At 43.2% G+C, this 23938-nt stretch overlaps 1 long non-coding RNA gene across 1 annotated transcript in view; it reads right to left on the bottom strand.

The window, feature by feature from the left end:
* LOC140209248 (uncharacterized) overlaps nucleotides 1–23938 on the bottom strand; it is a 44867-nt gene that overhangs the window by 6669 nt on the left and 14260 nt on the right. Inside the window, exon 2 of the long non-coding RNA XR_011888973.1 lies at nucleotides 12048–12200. This is a non-coding gene — a long non-coding RNA (uncharacterized lncRNA). The remainder of the gene's footprint in view (nucleotides 1–12047; nucleotides 12201–23938) is intronic.

Here is a 23938-nt window from a genome sequence, read left to right as displayed (position 1 = left end):
CCCCCTCTGACTCTTGCACAGTTAAGTTAAGGTGTTGTTTTTAACCAATGTCATTTATTTTAACCTCGATGCAAGCTTGTTTGCTCCAGCTCAGTGGATCACTTTCCACGAACAGACACATGGCTTCAATTTATGCTGCAGCAGAGAGCTGGAAAAGTGCATCTTTTACATAACAATCCAGAGTACTGCCAGGCGCTCAGGCCACATAAATGATCTCAGTGCGTTACAAAGGAAAGAGGCGGAGTTCCGCACTGTGCCAGTTAGGGTTGTTTTGTAGTGTGTTTGCAGGGGTCAAGAATGGCATGCTACTTATTACAGAAGAAAATGCAGTACTGAGCAAAAGTCTTAGGCACGTATGTATAGCTAGGGTGCTACATACTTTGCTCCCGGCAGATGTACAAACTGTATAAGTTTGTACATCTGCCGGGAGCAAAGAATGTTGGAAATGGTGAGAGTGGAGAGGTGTGGAACAGGTGGCAGAAAAGGTGTGGTAGAGGGATGTTGCAGGTACAGACACACCCAGCCCTGAGACACCAGGCAAGCTCATTTGATTCTAAACAATTGCTTTGATCACTACGGAATGTCTCTCTGATGCTTCCTGCTCCCTCCCCTCTCCTTTCCCTTTCCCCCCCAACCATGACTGCCCTCTCCCTGCCCCTTTCCCACTCTCAGTCCACAATACAGCCCCATATCAGAATCAGCTTTACCATCACTCAAAAATGTAATGAAATTTGTTTTTTGTGTGTGCGTGGTAGCAGAACAGTACAATACATACCCTAGCTATATACACGTGCCGAAGACATTTGCAGTACTGTAAATTTATAATTTCTAATAAAATTCCATAAGATGAAATGTGATAAATAAATTCATAAATTGAAGACACATAACATAAAGTGCTAATGACATTATAATGGAAATTAATAAACTAAATGTTGATAAATTGTGGATCTAATCAAGGTCAGAGGAGACTGCAGATGCCGGAATCTGGAATGAAAACAATCTTCTGGATAGAATCCTTGGGTCTGGCAACATCTGCAGGGGGAAGTGGACAGTCAAATTTCAAGTCAAGAACCATAATTTGGATTGATGTTGTTTTGCCCTAATCAATACTATGGTCCTGTCAGTGAAAACTTGCTGTGAATAGATCTGCTGCTGTGTTTCCTGTTTGAAAATAGAGGTCACACTTCCAAACACTTCGCACTAGGGAAAAACAAGAGGGATGTGAAGGGCACCCAAGACTTTTTTTTCATCTATACCAATGTTTCCAAGGTAACCATGAGACTATCTGCCCTTCTGTAGGCTGGGTTGCCCATAAGTTTAGATTCACAGCCTACTGGTTCTGAAGCCAAGTTCATAGAGTTGATCAGTGCCAACTTTTCAGTTTCTACCCCCTAGCGAGTTCATTCAGGACGGAGATCTCTAACAGCTGGTCTCTCTTAACTCCCCTTGTGCCCCAGGTGCTTCAAGCTTCATTCAAGAAGAGCACTGTGTATGTTCTCTGCACAGTGGTGACAGGGAGTGGATCAGGTAATGAACTGGGGTCGGGACTAAAAGGTGGTGCCAGACATAACTGAAATAGCTGTGGTTTAGTAGTCAGCACTTGTGCCTCTGATCCAGAAAGCTGTGGGCTCAAAGCATGTTCCAGAGCTTTGAGTCGATAATCTACGCTAACACTATAGTGCATGTGTATGCATTTCTTCTTAGAATCTGAGAACACTGAATAAACAGAAACACAAGAAGACATGAAGTGCTGCTCAAGTTAACCCTCTCACTACACTATGTATAAATTGACTGAAAAAAAGAAATTTATACACTTTAATTACAAACTTAGCTCCTTCACAGATTGTTCCAGCTCTCCTTGAGCTTAGAGACTCAGAAACAAGTTCATAGCTTGTAGAAAGTGACTACACGGATGGATAAGGTGGTTAAGAAGGCTTGTGGAATGCTTGCTTTTATTAGTCGAGGCACTGAGTTCAAAAGTCAGAAGGTTACGTTGCAACTTTATAAAACGCTGGTAGGCCACATCTGGAATGTCATACACAGTTGTGGTCACCCCACTATACTAAGGATGGTTAGAGAATAAGGCCATAAGACATAGGAGCAGAATTAGGCTATTTGGCCCATCAAGTCTGCTCCACCATTTCATCAAGGCTGATCCAATTTTACCTCTCAACCCCAATCTCTTGCTTTCTCTCCATGTCCCTTCATGCCCTGACCAATCAAGAATCTATCAACCTCTGCCTTAAATATACATAAGGACCTGACCTCCACAGTTGCCTGTGGCAACACATTCCACAGATTCACCACTCTCTGGCTAAAGAAATTCCTCCTCATCTCCATTCTAAAAGGACAGCCCTTTATTCTGAGGCTGTGTCCTCTGGTCTTAAGACTCTCCCACCATAAGAAACATCCTCTCCACATCCACTCTATCAAGGCCTTCCACCATTTGTTATGCACAGAACCATCAAACGCTCTTCATATGACAAGCCAATCAATCCTGGAATACTTTCATGAACCTCCTTTGAACTTTCTCCAGTTTCTGCACATCCTTTCTAAGTATGCTCACAATACTTGAAGGGAGGACTCACCAGTGCTCTATAAAGTCTCAACATTATATCCTTGCTTTTATATTGTAGTCCTCTTGAAATGAATGCTAACATTGCATTTGCCTTCCTCACCACAGACTCAACCTGCAAATTAACCGTTAGGGATTCCTGCATAAGGACGCCCAAGTCCCTTTGCGCCTCTGTCTTTTGTATTTTCTATGCACTTAGAAAATAGTCAACCATTTCATTTCTTCTACCAAAGTACATGTCTAAACACTTCCCATCTGCTACTTCTTTGCCCATTCTTTGAATCTATCTAAGTCCTTCTGCAGTCTCTCCACTTCCTCAAAACTACATGCCCCTCCACTTATCTGCATATCATCTGCAAACTTTGCAACAAAGCCATAAAGTCCATCATCCAAATCATTAACATGTAACATAAAAAGTTTCGGTCCCAACACAAACCCCTTTGGAACACCACTAGTCACTGGCAGCCAACCAGAAAAGGTTCCCTTTATTCCCACTCTTTTCCTCCTGCCAGTCAGCCACTGCTTTATCCTTGCCAGAAATTTCTCTATAATACCATGAGCTCGTACCTTGTTAAGCAGCCTCACGTGTGGCACTTTGTCAAAGGCTTTCTGAAAATCCAGGTACACAACATCAACCAATTTTCCTTTGTCTATCCTGCTTTTTATTTCATCAAAGAATTCCAACAGATTTTCCCTTGAGGAAACCATGTTGACTATGGCCTATTTTACCATGTGCTTCCAAGTAACCTGAAACTACATCCTTAACAATCGACTCCAATATCTTCCCAACCACAGAAGTCAGACTCATTGACCTATAATTACCTTTCTTCTATCTCTTTCCCTTCTTGAAAAGATGAGTGATATTTGCAATTTTCCAGCCTTTGGGAACCAATATAGAAGCTAGTGATTCTTGAAAGATGATTATTAATGCCTCCATAATCTCTTCAGCCACTTCTTTCAGAACCCTGGGGTATACACCATCTGGTCCAATTGACTTATTTACCTTCAAACCTTTCAGTTTCCCAGGAACCTTCTCTCTAGTAATGGTAACTACACACACTTCATGCCCCCTAACACCTGGAACTTCCACCATGCTGCTAGTGTCTTCCACAGTGAAGACTGATGCAAAATACTTATTCAGTTCATCCACCATTTCCTTGTCCCCATTACTACCTCTCCAGCATTGTTTTCCAACAGTCCGATATCCATTCTCACCTCTCTTTTACACTTTATGTATCTGAAGAAACTTTTGGTATCCTCTTTAATATTATTGGCTAGCATACTTTTATATTCCTTCTTTACCTTCTTAATGACTTTTTAGGTACCTTCTGTTGGTATTTGAAAGCTTCCTAATCCTTTAACTTCTCACTAATTTTTGCCTTCTCTTTGGCTTTTATGTTGGCTTCTCGTGTTCACCACAGTTCTGTCATCTTTCCTTTAAAATACCTCTTCCTCTTTGGGATGTATATATCCTGTGCCTTCTGAATTGCTTCCCAAACTTTTAGCCATTGCTGCTCTACCATCATCCCTGCCAGTGTTCTTTTCCAATCAATTTTGTCCAACTTCTCTCTCCCGCCTCTGTAATTACATTTTGAGGCTCTGGAGAGGGTGCAGAAGAGGTTTACCAGCTGTTGCCTGGTTTAAAGGGCATGTGCTATCATGAGAGGCTAGATGAACTTGGGTTGTTTCTCTGGAGCACCGGGTGGCCTGTTCTATGTTCTATGTTTTAAGTGGCATAGAAACATACCCCTCAGTCCACTGAGTCTACACTAACCATGAAACACCCAGTTTCATCAATCTCATTTTTAATTCTGCCGACATTCCAACCGGCTCTTCCCAGAGTCTGCCACTCACCACATGAGTGTTTCTTCCCAGATGCATCGTAGAAAGCATTGCAGCTTGGTCTCTGCTCGAGATCCCAAGAAATTGCAGAGTTGTGAACACCGCCTAGTCCATCAAGCAAATCAGCCTTCCCTCTATTAACTCTAAATATAATTCTCCCTGCCTTGGGAAACCAGCCTACATAATCAGAGACCCTTCCCATCCCAGTCATTTTCTCTTTTTTTTTGTCTCCTTTCAGGCAGAAAATATAAGAGCCTGAGAACCTGTGCTACAGCTCCTACACTGCTGTTATCAGACTCTTTAAGAGATGTCTCATACATCAAAAATTAACTTTTGATTTCTCAATCTTTCATTCCATGGCCCTTGCACTTTATTTGTCTGCCTGCACTGCACTTTCTCTGTATTCTGTATTGCGTTTTCATGTTATTTATGTTTGGAACGATCTGTCAGGATGGCATGCAAGGTATGCTCTTCCCTGTATTTTGATACAAGTGATCACAACAATCCCCGTCTTTGGAAAGTAGAGGAAACCAGAGCACCCAGAGGAAATCCATACAATCACAGATGGAGAACCTGCAAACTCCACATGGGCAGCACAATTGAACCTGGGTCACAGCACGCAGCTCTCCTAGCTGCACCACGGTGCCTCTTTTCTCTAAGAAGCCTATGTTGCTGACATTGTACCTTCTTCTTTGTCAAGGAAGGAATTACATTATAATTGATCTCTGAACTCACTTTTTCCACGGTCATCACTGAATCAACCCGGAGTACACAGTACTGTGCAAAAGTCTGAGACACATATATAAATAGGGCGCCTAAGGCTTTTGCACAGCACCGTAGTAATTTAAGAGAAGCATTCTGTTATGATCAATGGATCAGTTGTTTGGAATCACATTACCTTGCCTGGTGTCTCAGGGCAGGGCATGTCTGAATCCATACCATCCCCCAGCCCTGGCACTCCTCCTCTGCCACCTGTCCCATGCCCCTCCCCTGGTGCTCCACCCTCGCCATTCCCAACATCATTTGTTCCTGCCAGATTTACTAACCGGCTCTCCACTCCACATTGACAAATACAGTACTGTGCAAAAGTCTCAGGCACCCTAGCTATAAATGTGCGCTGAAGACTTTTGCACAGTACAGTACATATTATGACATAACTCTTCCATATCCTCTTATATATCACTTGCTAGAACTAAGTGGCCTACATGAGCACTTCTGAATTAATTCCTACAGTATCTCCATAAGACCATCATCACCATCATTATGTGCCTTGTTGTATGACGTAGGCAATCATGGTCTCATGACCAGGACTGATCTTGGAAAATTTTCCTCCGAAAGTGGTTTGCTATTGCCTTCTTCTGAGCAGTGTCTTTACAAGAAGGGTGACCCCAGCCATTATCAGTACTCTTCAGAGATTATCCGCCTGGTGTCTGTGGTCACATAACCAGGGCCTGTGATATGCGCCAGCTGCTCATACGACTTTCCACCACTGGCTCCCATGGCTTCACATGACCCTGATCGATGGTTTACCCCTTGCCCAAGGGCGACCTGCAGGCTGGCAGAGGAAAGGGGCACATTACACCTCCTTTGTAAAGGCATATCTCCAGCCCGCCACCCAACTCCATAAGATACTCCTTTGGAATGCATACTACAACAAGCTATTTTGAAAGTCAGATTTGTAAGGTGCCACTAATGCACAGATTGGGAATTGGGTGATAGTTTATTATTGTCACATGTGCCAAGACGCAGTGAAAAACTTTGTTCTGCATGCCATCCACAGAGATCATTTTGAAAAGTATGTGCATTGAACAGCACAAAAGGAAAAGCAGTAACAGAATGCAGAATAGAGTTACAGAGAAAGGGCACTGTGGGTAGAAAATTGAGGTGCAAAGGCCATAACTAGGTAGACTGAGAGACCAAGAGTTCACCCTTATCATACAAGAGTCAAATAACTGTGAGACAGAAACTGCCCCTGAGCCTGGCAGTGAATACTTTCAAGCTTTGGTATCTTCTGTCTGATGGAAAAAGGAAGAAGAGACAATGACTGAGGCAGGAGTCATTGTTGATTATGTTGACTGCTTTCCCAAGGCAGCCAAAAGTACATAGGGGGAGGTTGGTTTTCATAATGGAGTGAGCTGTGTCCACAATTCCTGCAGTTTCTTGCACAGAGCTTTTGCCATACCAAGCCGTGGTGCACTGAAGTAGCATGCTTTCTGTGCTGCATCTACAAAACTTGGTGAGGGTCAGTGGGGTCATGCCAAATTTCCATAGAATTGCCTTAGCCTTCTGATGAAGTAAAGGCACTGGCGTGTTTTCTTGGGTGTAGCATCAAAATCATTGCACCTGTACAAGCTATTGGTACTAGTTACACCTAGCAACCTGAAGCTTTCAGCCATTTCCACCTCAATATCATAGGTATGCACAGGGATGTGTAACTCTACCCCATTCCCAGAAGTTAAAGATAATAGCAAATTCTACTGTTGACAAAACCCAACATAGTTCACTTCTACACATTTTGAGTGATGAATAGTAGAGCAGTTAGCACTGCTGCCTCACAGTTTCAGAGACTAACTTCAACCCACACTCCAGGTGATGCATCTCTGGAGTCCATTTCTCTTCATGATAGTGTGTGGTGGGCTTTCCTCACATATCCCGAAGACTTGTGGGTGGGTAAGTTAACCCTTCTTCTTCTTCTTCTTCTTTTTCTTGAATTCATCACCCCCTCTGGGGCATAGACTGCCTACAGTAGCTTGCCAGATTCCTCTCGTCAAGTTGTTCCCAGGTGTAGCTTATCAGCGAATATCCTTCCTCTCCCGGGGGCGAGGTCTTTGGAGCTTCTGTAGTTCTGGGTTTTCATGGGATGAGGTTGCTAGCCCCATGCCCAACCCTCCTCCTCTCGTAACCGGCCTTGAAACCATCCACGGTGGAGTTGATAGGTAATTGGCTGCTGTAAATTACCCCTTAGAGCAGATAAGTGGCAAATGAACTAAACGGAGTTGAAGGCATGTGGGAAAGAAAACAGTGTCTAGGGGAAAAGGACTTGTGGGATTGCTTCCTTTGGAGTTGGCATGGATGTGATGGACCAAGTGGCTCCCTTCTATATCAACTTATGTATAAAATATAGAGTTATAGAGTCACAGAGAGGTACAGCACAGAACAAGGCTATTTGGCCCATCTAGTCCATACCGTAAACCACTTAAACTGCCTACTCCCAATGACCTGCACTGGGGCCATAGCCTTTCTTATCCCTACTATCCATGTACCTAACTAAACTTCACTTAAATGTTGAAATCAAGCTCACGTGCTGGCAGCTCATTCCACACTCTCATGATCCTCTGAGTGAAGAAATTTCCCCTCACATTCCCCTTAAACTACTCACCTTTCACCCTTAAGCCGTGACCTCTGGTTGTAGCCTCACCAAACCTCAGTGGAAAAAGCCTGCTTGCATTTACCCTATCGATACCCCTCACGATTTTGCATGCGTTTATCAAATCTCCTCTCAGATTTCTATGTTTCAAAGAATACAGACTTAACCTAGTCAATCTTCCCCTATAACTCAGCTTCTCCAGACCCAGCAACATCCTTGTAAATTTTCTCTGCATTCTTTCAAGAACATATGAGCAAAAAGAAATAGGAGGAGGATTAGGCCTTCAGGCCCCTCAGTCCCACCTCATTAGTGTGATCATGTCTGAATTAAGCTGGCCTTAACTCTACTTCTGTACTAATTCTCCATAACCTCAATCCCCAATGTTACGCATAAGTGAATCTTCAATACATCTGATGGCCTAGAATCTACAACACTCTGAGGTATCAGATTCAAGTTGTTGCTCTCCTTTCTACCTCACTCATTGTGTACCTTATGCAAAGGTCTCAATAGTCATCTTCATCTCCGTAAAGATATTCCTGCTGGCTTAGAACGATATCTCCTTCTGTCTTTTCCACTAGCTCCATTGATGTAAAAATACATTAATCTATGTATACTTGTATACTCTGTGTTTGAATTTTCACAATGGTAACTTTGAGCAATATATCTGTAATTGTATTTAAAATGTTTATAGTCGTTGATATAATCATATCAAGCAAAGTACCCACCTTTACATTCTTAATACAGATTCTACTGATGTTGATTTCCTATGACCAAGAATCACCTTCATATGCTTATAGGCTGTGACCAAGGTTTGCCAAATAGTTGTTGAAAATACTTTGCTCCAAGCTCATACCATAATGCATATGTAGTTTCCAATTTGATCATAATGTCACTCAGGCTTCTGCAATTTATCCATAGACTGATTGGTCACAGTTTTTCCCCATAGTACAGGATTCCAGATCTAGAGGGCAAAGCTTTAAGCTGAGAGAGAAAAGATTTAGTAGAGACCCGAGGGACAACCTTTTCATACAAAGGATTGTGTGTATAAGGAATAAGCCCCAAGAGGGAAGCATGCATGCAGGTATAATGACAACATTTAATATACGCTTGGTCAGGTACATGGATCAGAAAGGTTCATAAGATACAGGTCAAACTTGGGCAAATGGGACTGGTTTAAATGGACATTCTGATCAGCATAGATGAGTTGGGCTGAAGGGCCTGCCTCTACATTGCTTTACCTAAGACTCTGTATGCGATGTAAACACATCTGAATGTTTTCCCAATCATTATGCATTACATCATTTATTACAGCCCTACCCCCAACTTAAAACATTCAGCATTTGGACATGTAGCATAGAAGGTTACTAAGACCTATTTTCAAGACTCTCCTTAAATTAATCAGAGGGATTTCTGTTTCTGCTTTTCTGCTGAAGCTGATGTAATTCTTGCTCAATCTGGCAGAAAGCAAACACAGTGGTTACCACACCTCAGAATGACTACCTTCTTCAATCGTGCCAACTTTTACTGCCTTCACCTTTTTCTTTCTTTGGTCTTGATGGAGGGTGTTAACCTGAAACGTTGACCATCCATTTCCCTCCACAGATGCTGCTTGAGCCATTGAGTTCCTCCATTGCTTTATTATTGTTTTGCTCCAGATTTCAGCATCTGCAGTCTCTAACGTCTCCACGTTTTCTTTGACTTCTGCATCCATTCATGTTGCATCCACTCCACTTCTGAACCCCTCTATCCTCATGAAGGATTCAGAAGCGGAAGGGGTGAGTCACAAGTTCCTGGGTGTCAATATCTCTGAGGATCTATCCTGGACCCAACATATTGATGCAGAAGAGAGGGCACGAGAGCCGCTATATTTCATTAGGAGATTTAGTATGTCTGCAAAAACATTTGCAAATTTCTACAGATTTACTGAGGAGAGCATTCCAACTGGCTGTATCACTCTCTGGGATGGGAAGGAGCTGATGCACAGGATCAAAATCAGATGCAGAGAGTTGTAAGCTTAATCCGCTTCATCATGGTCACTCACCTCCGTAGTATCCAGGCACCTTCGAGGAGCGATGCCTCAAAAAGGCAGCATCCATCATTAAAGACCACCATCACCCAGGTTATGCCTTGTTCTCATTGCTACCATCAGGAAGGAGGTACAGAAGCCTAAAGGCACACACTGAATGATTCAGGAACAGCTTCTTTGCCTTTGCCATCTGTTTTCTGAATGGACCCTGCACCCGTGAACACTACCTCCCTACTTTTTTATTTCTATTTTTGCACTACTTATTTAATTTAACTGTTTAATATATATACACTTTCCGTGATTCGTGTTTTTTTCTATTATTGTGTATTGCATTGTACTGTTGCTAAAAGGACAACAAATTTCACGATATAAACCTGCTTCTGATTTACATTTACTTGCTGAACACTTACTTCCTTTCAGCTTTACTTTGTGCTCAATCAGTCACCCTTAGTCTTGTAATATTGCCCCGTGTTCTTTGGTACATCATTTTAATTACATGGAGAACTATGCATTTCTTGTAGTATCTTGTCCATGATCCTTTGAAAGATCTTTGATAATAATTTCACCGAATAATGTAATTTATGTATGAATAATGATTCGAGTAGATGGAGCTTGTCAGCCTGGGACGGCAGTCCATCTAAGAGAGGGAAAACTCTGATTACAAACCTCCACTGCCTTGCAGCCATACCCACTCATGGGAAAGGCTTCGGGAGTAAACCCTGAGAACAAATACGAAGCTGGAGTCCCTAAGGCAGTCCGACATTTCCTTCAACCTTGTTCTGGCAACTCCTGCGACAACACTGGTGCCAAGCTGTATCAGCCCTTGCCCTTCCCTTGGACACATCAGTGTCGTGGAGAGGGGAGACTTGCCCAGGCCTGAGCCCTGGAGAGGACACTCCAGCATCGCCTCACTGCGACAGCACAACACGGAAAGCGGCAGTCTACCGGCTGTCGCTGCGGCCGAGACTGTCACTCCCATGTGGGCCCCTACAGCCACAACAGACGCTGCTTTACCAACACAGACTGAAGTAAGACTTTCCAGGCACAGATCCATGGTCTCATGAGACTAACGGATACAACGAATGACTCTAATGTCAATTAATCATCAAATATTTCTGGTTCTCCATATCCCCATTCAGCTGAGATCTGGTTTGATGAACATTTTGGTTCTTGGCAGTTCTCTATATGAATTCTCTTCAGTAGCCAGCTGAATTGAGTGACCCATTATAATCACTAGATATTCAAACAGTCTTGTCCACTTGGGATGCTACTACATTTCATGTTCTCCAGTCATAGAGACATACAGCACAGCAACATGCCTTCTGCCCAATGCATCCATGCTAACCATCAAACAGCCATCTATTCTAAACTTACACTAATGCCATTTTGTTCTCCCTGCATTCCTATCAACTGCCTAGCACAGATCCTGCCACTCACCTACACACAAGGGGCCATTAACCTGCCAATCTGCATGCCTTTGGAATGCGGGAGGGAACTAGGGCACGTGAGCAAATTCCACGCTATCAAAGGCAGAGCTTGCATACTCCTCGTGGTCAGATATGAACCTAGGTCACTGAGGTGGCAGCTCTCCTAGCAAAGCCAGCGTGCTATGTGTCTTCACTCGGACTCCCTACCCCATGTTTTTCTCCATGTGGTGCCCCTGCAAGGCATTTTCTTTAGCAGCCATCTCTTTCACTGATGCGACCCCTTTACATAAAATAACTTTGGTCCAAACTCTGAAGGACAGCCATCTAAAGGGACAATTTTGGGTGACATGCTGCAGTCAATTGCATATTTGTTGATAAATTCAACAAAGTACCTACATCATCCAGAACAGCAGACTATTGTGAATGAGAATATTTTGGAAATAGGCTGAGAATGGCTGAAAAGGGCTTTTTCCATTTTTAACATCTCTATTTTTCCCTTTCAGGATTCTTTTGAAGACCCTGACCTGGAGTTACACGCCCACTACGATTCTTTGCGAGAATGGGACCTGCTTTCGGGATTTCACGACTGGCCATTATTCGGCATGCCAAGAGCATGGTCTAAGAGCTTTGCTCACCTTCAGAGGTTCGAGATTTCGTGGCTCTGGAGACGGGGGGAACGGAGGTTGATGTCCAGGCAGGAGATCAGTGTGTCATGGCAGCTCTAGTTAAGGTAAGTGCTATTGTTGAGTTATTGGTAAGGTAGAGACATTTATCATTCATCAGGACGCAGGATTGATAGTTAAGAAATACCTGAACTTCTTGTTTCTATTTATCCTTCTGATCAGACCATGACATGTAGTAACCTTGACGACCACATCAGACTCATCAAGTATCACAGATGTGGAGGCTTGACTGGTCCCGATATCACCAGTAACGTTAGATTGAAACTTCAACTTTGCCTACCTATAGAGAAATGGGATAAAATTTTTCAATTAGTTAGTTCTTCCTCTATATGTGCTAAACATATGCTAATACAATTTAAAGTAGTGCATAGGGCCCATATGTCTAAAGATAAATTAGCCCATTTTTATTCCCATATAAACCCTATTTGTGACAGATGTCACTCTGAGGTGGCTTCTTTAACTCATATGTTTTGGTCCTGTCCTCTTTTGGAAGAAGTCTGGAAAGATGTTTTTGATATTATCTCGAGTTTTGCGTTTTGATTTACAACCCCATCCTATTACGGCAATTTTTGGATTGCCAATGGTAGAACATAGATTTTTATCTTCTTCAGCCTGTCGGATGATTGCATTTGTTACTTTAATGGCCAGAAGATCCATTTTATTGAACTGGAAGGAGACCAATCCTCCTACTACATTCCAATGGTTTTCCCAAACTATATTATGTTTAAATTTAGAAAAAATCAGAAGTGACATTTTTGATCCTTCAGTTAAATTTGAAGAGACTTGGAAACCATCTACTCAACATTTTTATATGATGTAATTTGACCTTTCCGAATTCTTCTTATTAACTTAAAATATATGAATAGAGGAGCAGAGTTGACGACATTACTGAACGTGTTGGATGAAAGATAATGGTCTAGCCTTGTTTTGTTCCATTTGCTTTCTTTTTTTTTGGGTTTAGTATTTAGTTTTTTTTTTTGTTTTTTTGGGGGGGGGTTCTTTGTATTTTTTTCTTTTTATTTCTTTTTTCTCTGTGATTAATTATATTAATAGTTTGGAAGTCTATTATACATGTATTATTTGAAATCTTTTTGTACATGCTTATCAACAATAAGATTATTCCAATCTCTCTGTATCAATATTGTTATTCTGTTTATAATTTTGGAAAATTAATAAAAAGATTTAAAAAGAATGTTAGATTGAAATCTCTGAAGGGCACCAGAGAGTCAGATTAATTGTACCCTTCTAAAGATCAACTGAAGTCAAATAATGACAGCATATCTATTTAATATGTGAGTACATTAATCTATTGTCTGCCGTGTTAAGGAACATTCCAGGATTGTACATGCTGTTTTTTTGATTTGCCACTCCTGTCTGAATTAAATCATTGATTGTATCAGCTCTTACTACATCTCAGTACATCCTCCTGTGTTCCTATACTGTTGGCTAATGTTCTGGCTACCTTCCCAGTACATTACTCATCTGCTTCCACAAACAGGTATCTTACAACACCAAGTCCTGACCTCAGTTTGTCTCTGACCTGTAAACTCCAGTGCACAACAGCTTTGTGTGCATTTGGAAGTGATAGTTATACAGTTGTACAGTCGGCTCACTGTGTCTATCCTGACCATTATTCCTATTAAAGCTAATCCCACAATCCTGTATTAATTCCAAATCCCTTTGTGACATGCTCATTCAAGCACTTGTCCAAATCCTTCTTAAATGTTCCTACTATTCCTGCCTCAGCACCAGCTCCTCTGTCAGCTCATTCCAGAGGCCGATTATTTCTTGTGTGATGAGGTAATGCCTCAGAACCCCATTTAAATTTCTTCCCCCTCACCTGAAACTGATGCCGACTAGTTTTAGACACCTGCACCATAGAAAACAGGCTCTGGTTATCTACCTTGTATATGCCTTTCATCATTTTTATAACATTTGTAATGTCACCTCTCTGCCTCCTGTGCTCCAGCCTATCCAATCTCCCCGATAATCCAAACCCTACAATCCAATATCCAATTTCTCTTGATAACGCAAACCCTACAATCCAGTATCCCCCCGATAATCCAAAAACTACAATCCAGTATCCAATCTCTCCAGATAACTCAAACCCTACAATCCAGTGTCCAATCTCTTTTGTTAACTCAAACCCTATGATCAAGTATATAATCTGCCTGATAACTCAAACCCTGCCATAGAGTATCTAAACTCTCCTGATAACTCAAACCCTACAATCCAGTATACAATCTCTCCTATTAACTCAAGCTCTACAATCCAGTCTCCGACCTCCCCTGATAATCCAAACCCTACAACGCAATATCTAATCTCTCCTGATAACTCAAATCCTACTATCCAGTATCCAATCTCTCCAGTTAACTCCAGCTCTACAAACCAGGTTATAAGGAATGGTTTCTAATGTCCTTAACCATGTTCTCTGATTCTCAAGCCAACGTTCAAATAAATGAGGGTGTGCTAGGTCACTATGGAATAATATAGCCAGTCCTTCAGCTGAGAAGGCATGAGATTGAAGGAAGTTAGAATGGTGAAGAGGCAGGAAAATTATTACTTTAAAGTCAATTGAGTATGTTCACATAGACAGCAAAGAGTTAAAGGTATAATGGAGAACACCAGAAATAACATATGCAGGAAAGCAAGAGCACTTAAGTGCCAATTAAAGGGTGGAAGTGGTTTCCAGAGCACAGGCACTAATTGTGTAATGGCTTGGGCCTGAAACATCATGTACACAGCTTGGCATATAACTGTCACATCAGCCAACAGCTCTGTTTCCCAGGCAACATTGTGCCTCAGCAGGGGGAGAGAATGAGGTGGAAAACTACATACAAAGCAGTTGCATTGGAGCCAGAAATAGAATACGGATAAACCTGATACTGAAAGCCTCTGAGTACACGTGTGTGTGTGCACATGGGTGTGTACGTACGTGTGTGTGTGTGTGTGTGTGTGGGTTTGTGTGTCTATATCCATATGTATGTGTATGTGTCTCTGTGTCTTTGTGTATTTTTGCCTTTATGTGTCAGTGCATGTGTGTGTGTTTGTCTAAGTTTGTGCATATGCATCTCATCTAAGTATGTCTGTATATCTGTGCATGTGTGTGTGTGTGTATACATCAGTGTCTGTTTATGTAAAAGAGAAATATTTAACTAAGACCATATAAAGTAGGAAATGGATAGGCTATTCGGCCCGTTCCTTCAGAGGATCGTTGCTGATCCAACATTCCTCAGTCCATTTTCCCGTCCTTTCACCATAACCCTTGGTTCCTTCACTGATTAGAGATATATCCAAGAACTCTGTACATGGTAACAGATTCACTCAGAGGTTCTGAAAAGAAATGTGGTCAACATCAAAGAGAAAACATCTTGCTAGGCTCTGTTGAAGATTAGGAGAACAGGACAGAAGAGATTGCTCTGCTAGAAGTCAAGGCTAACTTGATGGGCCAAATACTCTCATTCTGTGTCATAACAATTCTCTGATTTCATTCTAAAACAGAAAGGACCCTTTCCTTTAGTAGGAAGTCCAATAGGTAGACATAAGTTGATTGGTGGAAGACTTAAAAAGGGGTTGATGTTTTCAATTGAGGAGAAATGATTACCACCTAAAATTATGTTTGACATTACCTGCATGAATACCAGGAGAACCTAACAGGATTTGGCATCAGAAACACTAGTCTTGGACCAGACTGTGGTTAGTGATTCTGGGCCCCACAAACTTGGACCAGTACTGATAAAAAATATAAATTGGAATTCCCAGAAACAGACACCCTTGGATCTTTAGAGACATAATAAATAGCAGATTCTGAAACCTGGAGCAACAAACAAACTGCTAGAGCACTGCCTGACCTCTTGAATTCTTCCAACAGTTTGTTACCCTTGGTCATTTGTTAGGAATCCACCAATGGGAGTAAACTGTTGACCTTCTTATGGAAAATATGCACATAGTTTAGCAAGTAGCTCTTCTGACCCAGCTACAACCTATAGACCGTCCTCATAAAAACCTCAGCCCTTCTCCTGAGGCCATGGTTCCTCAGACTTGAGCTCATTTTCTTGTCTAAATGCAGTATTATAAAGCACTAGCAGAGCCAAAGTAGTAAGGGAGGTTACTGAGGTCCACAGCATGGGATGAGACTGATATAATACAGCAGAGGCTGTGTGGTTTCTGAAGCATGCAAAGTTTTGGCTGCTCTGATGTAGCCGTATTCCTTTATTTTGTTGGATTTGATAAAAGTATCCAGATAGATTCCCAAATGAGGTTGCCGTATATATTTAGATTACAAACTAAGCCATTATGAAATGAAGACAGAGAAAACCAATGGTAAGAGTAACAGTGGTGGAGAGAATGAGTATTTGTACCAGTGAGGCAGACTGGCTTTTTCTAGATGGTGTTGGCCTCCTTAGTTGGTGCTGGAACCAGACAGCTGGGGACTGTTCCATCCCATTCCTGGCCTGTGACTTGTCGGTGGTGGAAAGATAGATAGATGGATTAGCTTTATTTGTTACGTGCACATCGAATCATTGAAACATAGAGTGAAGCACGGCGTTTGCATCAAATAAAAACAGTGAGGATTGCAAGCGTCGTCACTTTCCCAGCACCAACATCACATGCCACAACTCACTAACCCTAACCGCATGTCTTGGGAGTGTGGGAGGAAACCGGAGCACCCGGAGGAAACCCACGCAGTCACGGGGAGGACGCACAAACTCCTTACATGCAGCGGCAGGAACGGAACCCCCATCGGAGATCACTGGCGCTGTAAAGCAACACGCTACCTGTTTGGAAAGGCTTTGGTGGTGTCAGAAGGTGAGTCATTCACCTGAGAATATACAGGGCACAGGGGCAGGCCTTTTGGCCCATCATGTCTCTGCCAAACATGATGCCAAATTAAATGAAATCTCTTCTGGCTGTAGATGATCCACACCTCTCCATTTCGCTCTAGTTCAAGGCTCTCCACCCATGGGGACTGGCCACTTGCAGTCTATCCTGCTGACCCTTCTTGGGGTTTTATACTTCAGTGAAATCACTTGTCATTGAGACCTTTTACTACCCCAATCCTTGGGCCCCTCTTTGAAGCGGTAACAATAACTTGCTTGCCTTTCAATTATTTCGAGTCCGTTTACTAGTGCTGGTGATGTCTTCTGTGCATTGTGGATGGAATGACCAGAACCCTGGCGATGGAGTCTTACAGCTTTTGAAGCACCTCATGAACAATGGATGTCAGACCCATCTGGCAGTAGTCATTAAGCTGTGTTACCTTTAAGTATTGGGATGATATTGGTCTTCTTAGAGGAGGTGGGAACCTCAGATTGAAGTAGCGGTTAAAAATCTCTTCAAGTACTCCTGCCAGCTGGTCTGCACAGGATCCAAAGATGTGGCCAAGGACACCATCTGGGCCAGACGTTCTTCATGAATTCACTATGCACAAGGCTAACTTACGTTTGCAATAATGACAATGGGTGCAGGTGCATTGGATGCTGTAGGGGGCGGGTGGTGACAGTTCAATCCACTTCCATTGAAAACATGTATAGAACGCTCAAAGCTAATCAGGAAGGGGCATGCTACTGTCCATTAATGCTGCATGATTTTGTCTTGTAGCCTGTTATAACATGTAAGCCCTGCTACAACTTACGGCTGTTCTGGAACTTGATTGTGGACTGCTAATGTCTCTTGGCATCTATGATAGTATTTTGCATGTTGAATCTGGATTTCTTGTGAAGGTCAGGATCACCTGATTGGACCACTGAAGTCCTGGTCTTCATTAGGGAGCGGATCTCCCAGCTCATCCTGATTTCCTGTCTGGGAACACCTGAATTGTCATCTTTGGTGCAGAGTCCTCTACAGAACTGCTGCAGATTGCAGGCAGGTTCAGAACACCAGGGATCAGGGACAGGGTATGTTTGTAGCAGGAGCTGGTACATTGAGTAATTGTACATTTCCTGCTCCTTTCAAACTCAACGAATTCCATGGAAATTTTACTTACTACTGAGTAAATGGAGCAAGAAGTGAAACCGGGGTGGGGGGGGTCAGTGGGGTGGCTATTGGTAGAGAGCACACTTTAAATCGAGGGGGTGAAGTTTAAAGGAAATGTGTGAGGAAAGTTTTTTTAAAACAGAGTGTTGAGTGCCTGGAATAGATTGCCAGAGACGGTGGTGGAAGCAGGGAGCATATTAGCATTGAAGTGGCTTTTAGGCAGGTGCATGACTATACAGAGAATGGAGAAATGTAGATCACACACAGGCAGAGGAAACTAGTTGAACTCATCATTAGGTTCAGCACAGACACTGTGGGCTGAAGGGCCTGTTACTGATTTATTCTCTAAAGTCCAATAGTCTGGAAAATTTGCTAGTCCAACACTGCCAAAGACCCAAGGGTAACAGGCGTATGATAGAAGAGTGGAATGGTCAAACAACCTTCCAACGGATTGGTTGTTGCTCCAGGTTCTAGCACCTCTAGTCTCTTGTGTCTCCAATGATTCAAGCGAGCCTGATTCTTAGAATTTTACTGTAGCTTTTTTTTCCCCCCAGTACCAATCAAAGTGGATGATTATAGTCAGTGAGGCCTAGAGTCTGTAACCACATTCAAGTCCAAGACTGGTGCCTCTGACATGATCCAGGTATTGTCTGGCGTAAAAGAAAATGCCCTCATCTCCTGCCAAGTCCTATAAAATCTGTTGCTAAAACAAACACATCTTCCAACTCACTAATCGGCTGACCATTCTCGTCCTTGGGCGGAGAGATACACAAGTTAAGGATACTTTGCTTTACCCCACACAGCTTTTCACACGAAACAGACTGATTCAGTGAATGAGATCGATGTGTTATGACAGGAAGGCCCAGGGCTAATTTATGGTAGCTTGTTGGTTGACATTATAGATGCTAGACTGGGAGGTGTATTTAGATCTCCCTGAAGCAGTTGGGGAATTTAATTTAAGTAATTAAATAAATCTGTTGTTTCTTCAAAGGAAGATTAGCTAATATGGTAACTGGGACACCGATGGAATGGTGTGAGAGCACATCTGATGTTCTTCATGGAGGGAGATCTTCCTCAGTCTGTTCCTTTTGTGACTGCTGTCCATCAACGTGACTGAGTCTTAGCTTTTCGGTTCAGTACAATGAGAGGTGGGCAATTAATACAGCTCTTGGTAGGGACATCTGTATCTAGTGCATGTGAAGAGAAACTGAAACACATACTCACACACATTCACACACACACACACACACACACACACACACACTTAGACACACAGCACATAAATATAGAGGGCATATACACATGTATACATACTTATACACACACACACACACACACATCAACTGGTCGACAGGTGACACAATAGCCACAGCTCTACACACCATCCTTACACATCTGGAGAAGAGAGATATTTATATGAGAATGCTGTTCTTGGACAACAGTTCAGCATTTAATACCATAATTCCCTCCAGGCTCGACAAGAAGCTCAGAGACCTCGGCCTTCACCCTGCCTTGTGTAGCTGGATCCTGGATTTCCTGTCAGATCGCCGGCAGGTGGTAAGAGTGGGCTCCCTCACCATTGCCTCTCTGACCCTCAAAACAGGTGCCCCTCAGGGCTGTGTACTAAGCCCCTCCTTTACTCTCTCATGACTGTGTCGCAACCCACAGGACCAATCTGCCAATTAAATTTGCTGATGACACTACACTGATTGGCCTAATCTCAAATAATAATGAGGCAGCCTACAGAGAAGAAATTATCACCCTGACACAGTGGTGTCAAGAAAACAACCTCTCCCTCAATGTTGCAAAAACAAAGGAGCTGGTTGTGGACTACAGGAGGAATGGAGACAGGCTTACCACTATTGACATCAATGGATCTGGGGTTGAGAGGGTGAACAGCTTTAAGTTCCTCTGCATAAACATCACCGAGGATCTCACGTGGTCTGTACACACCAGCTGTGTGGTGAAAAAGGCACAACAGCACCTCTTTCAGACGGTTGAGGAAGTTTGGTATCGGCCCCCAAATCCTAAGAACTTTCTACAGGGCACAATTGAGAGCATCCTGACTGGATGCATCACTGCCTGGTATGGGAACTGTACTTCCTTCAATCGCAGGACTCTGCAGAGAGTGGTGCGGACAGCCCAGCGCATCTGTAGATGTGAACTTCCCACTATTCAGGACATTTACAAAGACAGGTGTGTAAAAAGGGCCTGAAGGATCATTGGGGATCCGAGTCACCCTAGCCACAAACTTTTCCAGCTGCTACCATCTGGAAAACAGTACGGCAGCATAAAAGCCAGGACCAGCAGGCTCCAGGACAGCTTCTTCCACCAGACCATCAGATTGATTAATTCATGCTGACAAAACTGTATTTCTATGTTACATTGAATGTCCTGTTGAACATAATATGACTTCTCCAGTGCGTTCAACACCATCCGCCCTGCTCTGCTGGGGGAGAAGCTGACAACGATGCAGGTGGATGCTTTCCTGGTGTCATGGATTCTTGATTCCCTGACTAGCAGACCACAGTACATGTGCTTGCAACACTGTGTGTCCGACAGAGTGATCAGCAGCACTGGGGCTCCACAGGGGACTGTCTTGTCTCCCTTTCTCTTCACCATTTATGCCTCGGTCTTCAACTACTGCACAGAGTCTTGTCATCTTCAGAAGTTTTCGGATGACTCTGCCATAGTTGAATGCATCAGCAAGGGAGACGAGGCTGAGCACAGGGCTACAGTAGGAAACTTTGTCACATGGTGTGAGCAGAATTATCTGCAGCTTAATGTGGAAAAGACTAAGGAGCTGGCGGTAGACCTGAGGAGAGCTAAGGTACCAGTGACCCCTGTTTCTATCCAGGGGGTCAGTGTGGACATGGTGGAGGATTACAAATACCTGGGGTTACGAATTGACAATAAACTGGACTGGTCAAAGAACCCTGAGGCTGTCTACAAGAAGGGTCAGAGCCGTCTCTATTTCCTGAGGAGACTGAGGTCCTTTAACAGCTGCCGGACGATGCTGAGGATGTTCTACGAGTCTGTGCTGGCCAGTGCTATCATGTTTGTTGTTGTGTGCTGGGGCAGCAGGCTGAGGGTAGCAGACACCAACAGAATCAACAAACTCATTCGTAAGGCCAGTGATGTTGTGGGGATGGAACTGGACTCTCTCACGGTGGTGTCTGAAAAGAGGATGCTGTCTAAGTTGCATGCCATCTTGGTCAATGTCTCCCATCCACTACATAATGGACTGGTTGGGCACAGGAGTACATTCAGCCAGAGACTCATTCCTCCGAGATGCAACACTGAGCGTCATAGGAAGTCATTCCTGCCTGTGGCCATCAAACTTTACAACTCCTCCCTTGGAGGGTCAGACACCCTGAGCCAATAGGCTGGAACTGGACTTATTTCCTGGCATAATTTACATATTACTATTTAATTATTTATGGTTTTATTACTATTTAATTATTTATGGTGCAACTGTAATGAAAACCAATTTCCCCCGGGATCAATAATGACTATGACTATAATATTTATTACAAATTACTATGAATTGCACATTGCACATTTAGACGGAGGCGTAACGTAAAGATTTTTACTCCTCACATATTTGAAGGATGTAAGTAATAAAATCAATTCAGTTCAACACACACACACACACACACACACACACACATACACACAATTGGGAAAAAAAGAGTAAACAACAGTCCTGGTGAAGGGTCTCAGCTCAAAACATTGAATGTTTACTCTTTTCCATAGATGCTGCCTGGCCTGCTGACTCCCTCTGGCAATTTGTGTGCATTACCTTGATTTCCAGCAAACACAGATTTTCTTTTGTTTGTGAAATGACTAAACAAGTTTGTTTTAAATTGTAGAGAGGGTGGGCGAGGGATAGACAGTACAAAGGGAATATATATCTCTGACAATGGTGATATGCTGTTTACAAAGCCTTATGGTTAAATGAGTAATTAGCATATTTAGAGAAAGAAAAAACATGCAGAGCCATATGTAAAAGTTGTAAAGTGCAGAACAGAGACAATGCAGAGAAGTGAAACCAAAAAGAGAATGTTGGAAATGCCCGACAGATGTGATCGGGTCTGAGGGGATTCACCATCTAAGGGAGCAGCCTGATGAATCTTCACTGCTCTAGCTCTCTTACATTTATTTTAGGTAAGGAGACTAAAACTCTACACAATTCTCCAGGCACGGTCTTCCCTAGGTTCCATATTGTCACAGTAAGACATCTTTACTCTTGCTGTCAAGGCCTCAAACAATAAAGGCCAAAATACCATTTATCTGGAGACACGAGAGACTATGGATGCTGGAATCTGATGCAAAAAGCAACCTGCTAGAGAAGCTCAGTGGGTCGAGGTGGGGGTGAAATAATTGCCCACATTTCAGATCGAACCCCTCCATCAGGATTGATAATGCAGGTAGCATGGGGGGAGGGGTGGGAATAGGGTTGAGACAGGGCAAGAAGTTGACTGGTGGATTGGGAAAGGGTGAAGGATGGCAGGAGGGGGAAAGGATGGATGAGCTTGTGAGACAGAGGAGCAGGTAAGGGAAAGAAGGATAGATGGAGGCAGATGGGGAGAGGGGAGGGTAAAGGTGGAAACAGCTACAAAGCTGATAAACAGGAACACAAAGGCTCCCAGTATTGGACTATGATAAGCAGGGAAGGTGATAATAGGAACTATTCATGGAGAGATGAAGGGCAGATGGAACCAGAGGAGCATGGGATCCAGTGAGTGAAGTGTGTGTGTAGTAGATGGAGGGAGAGAGGTACAAAAATGTGTGGAAAGAGAATCTGGGGATGGGGATGTCTGGGAATGGAAGCAAAAATGGGAGGACCAGAGATGGATGGGACAGAGAGGGAAATGGGAATATGGGAGGTAAAGGATATCTGCAAACCTATTTGCCTTTCTAATTGCCTGTGGCACTTGTACACTGGCTTTCATTGAACTGTGTACAAGGACACTTGGGTGCCATTGAACTTCAATATTTCCCAATCTCGCACTATTTTAAATGTACTCTACATGTGCTTTAGCTGTCAAGTTAAATAACCTCACTGTTTTCCACATTTAAGCCAATCCCCTTTGCTTCTTCGTCCCAATTCATTCTTGTTTACCATTGTGCAGTCAGCAAAATAGAAGTCAACAAACTTGAAAATATTGTTCATATAGTTTATAAATAGATGGAACCCAACATTCACTCCCCACCCCCCACCCCCACACACACCCCCAGCAACGTTCTCTCTAATTTTTTTAGTTACAGCTGCGTGGACCAACCATTGCTCTGAGCAGGAAATTTTTACACAGCCTGAAAACTGCGCGGCAACAAAGGCTATGTGCGCGGGAGCATTTCAGTTAGTGCGCAGCCGTGCATCCGCACAGATTAGAGGGAACATTGCCCATCCCGAACCCTGTTGGTTACAATCTTCCAACCTGAGAAGAGAAGGTGTAAGCAGGTTCTCCCCCATTGACAGACCTCTTGTTTGATAAAGATGAACTCTTAATCTCTCAACCTCCTCGTGCTGGTTGCCCTTTGTTTGTCTATCTGCTCTACACTTTCTCTATAAGGGAAACACTATATTCTGCATTCAGTTTCCTCCCCCTGCCTTTTGCTACCATGATATACTCTAAGCAGGACCACAACCTTGTCATAGGATTTGGAGGCTTGCGTGCCTCAATGAGCGGTATTGCCTGGAGTCGGGGCTTTATGACTCCAGTTTCGGGGGGGGGGGGTTCAGCTCAGAGCTGACAACCGTGAACGGTCAATAAAATTGCAACAGGAAACAGCAATGAAGAATCCTACATCTGTGCGTGCCGAAGGGTCTCGGCCCGAAACGTCCACTGTACTGTTTGCCATGGATGCTGCCTGGCTTGGTGAGTTCCTCCAGCACTTTGTGTGTGTTGCTTGGATTTCCAGCATCTGCAGATTTTCTTTTGTTTGACATCTGTGTGTGATGGACAGAAATGGAGGACCTTCATTGCCACTCTAAATGCCAGCAGCGGAACAGGCAGTAAGTACTTCTACATGCAACGA

This window comes from Mobula birostris, chromosome 2, assembly GCF_030028105.1.
Source record: "Mobula birostris isolate sMobBir1 chromosome 2, sMobBir1.hap1, whole genome shotgun sequence".
Classification (NCBI taxonomy): Eukaryota; Metazoa; Chordata; class Chondrichthyes; order Myliobatiformes; family Myliobatidae; genus Mobula; species Mobula birostris.
Note: the sequence above shows the minus strand (reverse complement) of the source record. Positions and strands in the feature narration are given on the sequence as shown.